Here is a 7,484-nt window from a genome sequence, read left to right on the forward strand (position 1 = left end):
CGGCCAGAACATATTTGAAACCAATTCTGCAGGGGGGGGGGGGGGGAAGGGGACCGATGTAATCGATTTGAAGATTTGTCCAGTGACCCTCTCACGGGTCGAGTGTGTCGTAATTTCCCCTTCATTGCATAAAGGTCGGGATTGTTTTGAGCACAAATGAGGCAATTCTCAACATAATGGGTGACGTCGCTTTTCACTTCAGGGCCCCAACACAGAGGTTTTAAATGGGCAGTGGTAGTGTCTACTCCCTAATCCCCGTGTCCGTCATGGGACCGGTATATTACCTGGTTTCTGTCCTGGCTGTGGACCACATAAATTTCGTCCTTTAAAACTCTGCCGTCCTGTCTAGTTCGTGTGGCCTTCCATTTATCATAAAGGGCTGTGTAGATGCCGTTCAAAACCTGTTTGAGGGACTAGTATGCAGCCTGGGCTTGGGACAGGTCTTCGATATTGGCCTGGGTAATCTGGAGTGTATACATCTGCTCGCATTCGGGTAGTTGTCAGAAGTGACCACTGCGGGCTCCAGCTTGAGCTAAGGCGTCTGCCTTGCGATTACCGGGTGGGGAGGTGCGGTGATGACTTTTCACTTCAATTATGCCATATGAGCGGCCGGCGGCTGTTTTAAGTACAGTACAGGGGCGGAGGGTAGGTTTTTTCGTCGGCGGACACAAAGCCACGAGCTTCCCATCATGGGAGGAATTCGGGAAACCTGTTGCGAACAGGTGTATGTCGCAGGCATTGCGAAAGAGTCAGAGTGTTCAATTACATAGGCTATGGCTGCGAGTTTGGCTGCCTGGAATCCTAAATGTTCTGGCAATTTCAAAGACACCGCGCACATACAGAAACACATGCACACACCCAATCACACACAGCAAACACTCGTACACGCATTCAAACACAGTCACACCGACAAAGACCTTTACACAAACGTGCATAAACAGGCACAAACACACTCACATCAAACACACATGCACACATACACAACACACATGCACACAAACACGCTGACACACATGTTTAAACACATAAACACACACAATCACACAAATACACTCACACGAATACACACACGAACACGCATGCAGACGAACGCACATGCACACACAATGCACCCTCACAGACATACTCAAGCAATCAGATACATACATTTTAAAGACAATTTGATGGAATGCTACACATCCTAGCTTGTCAATGATTCAAAACATTAGAAACATTGTAAGCAGCGTATCAGGAAACATCAAATTGTTTCAGTTTCGGAAAAGTAATTTGAAGCACTTTCGAATAAAAAAGGGCTGAACCGTGTTCTTTAGAATTGATGAGAAAACAGAAACAGTGGAAGTTTAAAATGTGCAGATATCTCACAGCTGCATTCACACAATACAGACAGCAATATGTCCGAGATTTTGGAAATGCAGCAAATGATGCCTAAGGCACTCGGTCGGGCAATTTAACGTTACAAAGTTACTCAGAAATGTCATCCCACAGGCTCAACATTCCTGTCCAATAGGACTGAATCATTATAGGTTTCAGGCTTCCTGATAGGTTGTGGCACTTTTCAGTCACAAATTGAGCTCTCTGATTGGTTGAGATGTCTGTGTGTCATGCGTTAAACTCCGTGGTTCGATGGAGTCACTGTCAATCTGAAAAGGGAGTCTCTGTTTGGCTATGGGGCTGGCAGTCAGGTTTGTTTATTCATTAATTTAATAATTGATGTCACTGGATATTTCAACATGATCTGGATCTGCTCTCTGAACTTGGACTGAGTCACCATGTAAATAAATGTGTTTGTGCAGCTACTTAAACCTTGCAACATATATCCGACTTGTTGTAAATTATATTGGGGTATGGTGAGATAATATATTCCATTTAAATACAAATAGAAAAATACTATAACATAGACAGTCCAGAGGAGAATGAAAGCTACGGAAATGCTGAAGAGCAAAATCATTGACTTCCTTCTGCTCACCATCTCTGGGTCTGTGCGATTCTCACCCTGCCTCTGAGCCCTCAGTACTTTCCGGATACGACTGGTGAGTAAAATGTGACTGACTGTCAGAGCGTTGATCAACAGGATTGAGAAGAATGGGATCAATGGGGTTAAAACCCGATCAAACCAGAGAAATACAACCCAACCTGGGTCAGTCAAAAAGCCTTTCTTTGTGTGGCAGAACCACTGCACGTTGTCGATTATCACTCCAGATTCATATATAAAGTACATGGGGATGTTTTTGACAGAGAGCAGGAGGCCGCATGTTGACAGAACCACAGCTGCAGTTTTCCCAGTGCAATATTTAGTTTTCAGTTTCAGGCAGCGAATGGCCACAAATCGATCAAAGGAGAAAGTGAGGGTGAACCAGACAGAACAGTCTCTGGATGCGGACAGCAGGACATTGTGAACACGACACACAGAGGTGAGGGACAGGAACGTCCAGGGGAAATAATAATCACGGATGACGTACAGTATTGGGTCAGTGATAATATACAGCAGATCTGCCATTGCCATGGTCACCAGGTAGTGAGTGGTGCAGGTAGAGAGTCCACACTTTCCCCGACACAGAATCACAATTGCCAGTAAATTAACTGTCAGAAAGAGAAGGAAGAAGATCGTATCAATTATGGATTAAACATTCTCTGTGTCTGAATCGACAGTAAGTACAGGAACTCAGCAACAATATACAGTGCAGTGGTTGGGTGTTGGTGGGGATGGTGGTCGGGGATGGGTACATAATTCAAATTGCGGAGATGGAAGTAGCAGATGTAACTGAAGTTTTTAAGAAGTGGTAGGCGGAAACTGATTGCACACATTTCAGTTTGATGGCTGTGGCAGCAACATGTTCATAATTCAAATATTTTTGTGAGAGGTTGCATTTCTCATTCAATCTGATTTACTGGATTAACTCAAACTTGCCATATTTCCCAAGCGGCATAGAAATACACCTGAGATTTTCATCCTTCTTCATTCCCAATTATTGGACCACACCCCGGTTTGGACCGTTCCCTGGACTGGAATCCTGTTGAAGTTGGGAACTACTCCTGGATTATTTGAATCCTCCATGATCAATGGAAAAATAAAACATGTGCAAGACCTCCCTAGTTCAGAATCATCGGTCTGATAGAACCTCTCCAGTTTCTAGAACATTCCCAGAGCACACCCTTCCAAGGTTCAGTCATTCGTAAGTCACCCTTTCCCAAGGAGGACACCATCATCTTTTTCCGAACATCTCAAGATCACACTATTCCCGGGAAGACATCCTCCTTATTTGGAAACAAACCTAAACAATCTTTTGTCAGTAATGTTCCCTCTCCAGCATTGGACATTTGCCAGTGCTCCGTTGAGGAATAGACCCTCTCCAGATTTGGACGCATTGTATAAGATTAGAAAACAGGATAACACAAAACAAGGGTAATAAGATGGAGGAGAAAGATCCCAGTCTAAAGTTGTTGAGCTCAATGTGGGACCTGAGGGCTGTAACGTGCCTCATTGGAAGATGTGATGCTGCTCCTCCAGCTCACATTGGGCTTCACTGGACCCTTGCAGCAGGCCAAGGACAGACATGAGGGCAAGAGGACAAGTTGCTGGGTTAAAATGTCTCCCAACATGAAGGCAGTGACATTGTTGATCAGGTATCTGTATTACAGTGAGCACGAGATCAGCATTAAACCGTTGAAAATCAGAGAGCTGCACACACACACAGATTTCCACAACTTCAATGGTGCTAGTCACTCACCAGGAACTCCAACAATAGCAAGGATTGGGTAGAATATTTTGTCGGCAATTTCAATTGGATAAAGCATTTTCAGCGTGAACTGATGTGTCCCTTCGTGCTGCTGACAATCTCTCCACCTTAGACACTAATGTTATACATTCCCCAACTCTTTAATTTATACCCTGTGCAACCACCTCAGGGATCTCGAGGTTGCAAAATCCTTCAATCTATTTTTAAAGATATGAACAAAGAGATTACGACATTGAGTTCAGTGATGGAAAGTATTATTTTGATGAAGTGATCTGTTTCCAAACACTGGACTGTGTTGATCACATGGTTCAACTAACAATAACAGTCCCATCTCTAGTTCTCACATTGTTTCAGTGACATCCCTCACTCGACTGTGACCATTCAGTGATTCAGTTCCAATCGTCAGTGTGTTTCTCTGCGTGGTTCCACTACACTCAGGGGCGTAGCTTCCTCTGTAACAGTGACCATTCAGAGATTTAGTTATTTCCAATTCTCAGTGTGTTTATCTCGGTGGTTTCACTGTACTCTGGTGTGCAACTGCTTCTGGAAGTGTAACCATTCAGTGCTTCATTTCTATTTGTCAGTGTGTTTCTCTGGGTGGTCCCACTGACCTCTGCGACTAGTTCGGTGATTGAATGGTGACTCTCCAACTCAGACCCATGGAGCCCGTTACTCAATTGGGAAAGTGCCGTTATTGATCCAGAATCTCATGGTCATTCGCTCCGAGAAGGCACGGCCCACACACCTGAGTGACCTCTTCCTGCTGGTCAATCCCCGCGGTGCCCAGGCTAGGGCTGATTCTTAATCACAGCCCACCGCTGCTGAGGGGGAACAGTGGGATAAGAGATTGAGGTGGCACAGGGCACCTCGCTCCTCTGGGAAGCACACCCCTGATGTCATTTGAGTGACCCTCTAAGAAAGGTTTTTTTCTCTGATGACATTGCTTCAGTGGTCATTTTTCTGGGTGAAGCTGGGCTGTGGCTCTGTGAACTGTTTTTTTGTTTCGCTTTCACATTCGACTGCTGTCAAATCAGACAGGAGAAGGAAGTATTTTAGCCTGTCACACTATTCTCATTTTAAATATCTGCTGTTTTGGTAACTCACAAGATATAGTTTGCTTTCTGGAAGAGATTAAACTGGCGGGTGGGACGGAGTCTGAATCTCAGTGCCTTCCGAATTCGACTGGCGAGTAAAATGTGACTGACTGTCAGAGCGTTGATCAACAGGATTGAGACGAGTGGGATCAATGTGGTTATAATCTGACCAAACCAGAAAAATGCAAACCACCCGGGGTCAGTCAGAATGCTTCTCTTTGTCTAACAGAACCACTGGACATTGTCGATTATCACTCCAGGTTCATATATAAAGTACATGGGGATGTTTTGTACACAGAGCTGGAGGCCGCTTTTTGACAGAACCACAGCTGCAGTTTTCCCAGTGCAATATTTAGTTTCCAGTTTCTGGCAGAGAATGGCCACAAATCGATCAAAGGAGAAAGTGAGGGTGAACCAGACAGAACAGTCTCTGGATGTAGATAGCAGGACATTGGTAACACGACACACAGAGGTGAGGCACAGGGAACTCCAGGGGAAATTTTAGTCATTGATGATGTTCAGTATGGGATCAGTGATAATAAACAGCAGATCCGCCGTTCACCAGGTAGCGAGTGGTGCAGGTGGAGAGGCCACACTTTTCCCAACACAGAATCACAATTCCCAGTAAATTAACTGTCAGAAGGAGAAGGAAGAAGAGCCTATACCTTATGGAGTAAACAGTATCTGTGGTTGGCGCCAAGGGCAGGGGTCAGTGTGGCTAGCGTAGGTCAGGGGGCACCAGGGAGAGTCGGAGGTGGGACGGGGCGGACGAGGGCCAAGCGCAGGGCTGACCTGGCAGGTCAGGTCTTGGGGGCAGGGGACGCCAGGCGGGAGGGGGAGGCGGAAGAGGGTTAGGGCCACGTTAGTTTAGTTATATACGAGTGGCATGGGCAAGCAGAGCTGGCAGGTGAAGTGCCTTATTAACATGTTTATTTATTCCCACTGTTCGTTTTCACTATGTTTAGGCGCTTTGCACAGGGCCAGTTTTTCTCTCTGTAACTGTTACAAATTTGTGTTAAATAAAAAACTTGTAAAAAAAACATTCTCTGTGTCCGAATCGACAGTAAGTGCAGGTGCTCAACAACAATAAACTGTGCAGTGGTTGGGTGTTGGTTGGGGTGGTGATAGAGGCGGATACAGTGTTTGAAATTGTAGAGATGGACGTAGCAAATGTGACTTAAGTTTTTTAAGGAGAGTTAGGCGGAAACTGATTGGAGCCAAGTCAGTTGGATGGCTGGGGTGGGAAAATAGTCATAATTCAAATAGCTTTGAGAGAGATTACATTTCTCAATCGATCTGATTTACAAGGTTAACTCAAACTGGCCAGGTGTCCGAAGCAGCATTGAAATATACCAGAGTTTGTCATCCTTCCCCATTCCCAATTATTCGACCACACCCCGGACTGCACTGTTCACTGCACTGGAGTTATGATGGGATTGGGACCACTCCTGGATTATTGGAATCCTCCATGATCAATGGAAAAATAAAACAGGTGCAGGAACTGTGGACATTCAGTTTTGTCATTCAAGTGGGTTCAAAGTGAGCAAAACGTGTAAAATTTAGAAAGTCGAATATCTGAAACTGTTTAAAATCCATAGTTTTGTGAGGGCAACAAAGAGTGCAACCTGAGTTTGTGAGTCAAACAAAACTCAACTTTATTGACATTAATACTCACGCAGCAGCAATACTTCACCACTGGTCTTCTCTCTGGCCGATACCTCACTGACCGGGTCTATTTATACAACAGAAAAGGTGAAAGATTTTCCACTCCCTCACGAGATCCACGGCTTAAATAATTGTCCATTACCAGTGGGATATCTGTGGGTTACAGCGCCCAGTCTCTGAGTTGTGTGGAGGGATACAGGTTGAGTATTTCCTGCTGATCAAAAACCAGCTGTCTTGCAAACTGACTATGAGGGGCATGGACAGGATAGATAGAGAGCAGCTATTCCCCTTTTGTTGAAGGGTCAAGCATCAGGTGGCATCATTTTAAGCTGAGGGGAAGGAGGTTTTGGAGCGGTTTGAGGAAAGCCTTTTCACCAAGAGGGTGGTGATGGATCTGGAACGCACAGCCTAGGACGGTGGGAGAAGTCGGTGGGGATTTAGCGGCCCATCAAGTCTGCACCGACACATGCAAAACACCTGACCTGCATTCCTCATATCATTTGCCAGCACTTGGCCCATAGCCTTGAATGTTGTGACGTTCCAAGTACTCATCCAGGTATTTTTGTATGGATGTTAGTCAACCCGCCTCTACCACCCACCCAGGCCGTGCATTCCAGACCCTCACCATCCTCTGAGTGAAAAATGTCCCTCATCTTGAACTTGTCTCCCCTCGTGACTGACCCTTCAGCGAAGGGGAACAGCTGTTCCCTATCCACCCTGCCCATGCCCTTAATAATCCTGTACACCTCGATCAGGTCGCTCCTGAGTCTTCTCTGCTCCAGAGAAAAAAACCCAAGTCCATCTAAACTCTCTTCATCACTTAAATGTTCCATCCCAGGCAACATCCTGGTGAATCTCCTCCTCACCCCGTCCAGTGCAATCACATCCTTTCTATAATGTGGCGACCAGAATTGCACTCAGTATTCCAGCTGTCCTCACAAACGTTCTGTGCAACAAAACATGACCTCCCTGCTTTTGTAGTCTATGC

Source organism: Scyliorhinus canicula, chromosome 20 (genome assembly GCF_902713615.1).
Source record: "Scyliorhinus canicula chromosome 20, sScyCan1.1, whole genome shotgun sequence".
In the NCBI taxonomy this organism is placed as follows: domain Eukaryota; kingdom Metazoa; phylum Chordata; class Chondrichthyes; order Carcharhiniformes; family Scyliorhinidae; genus Scyliorhinus; species Scyliorhinus canicula.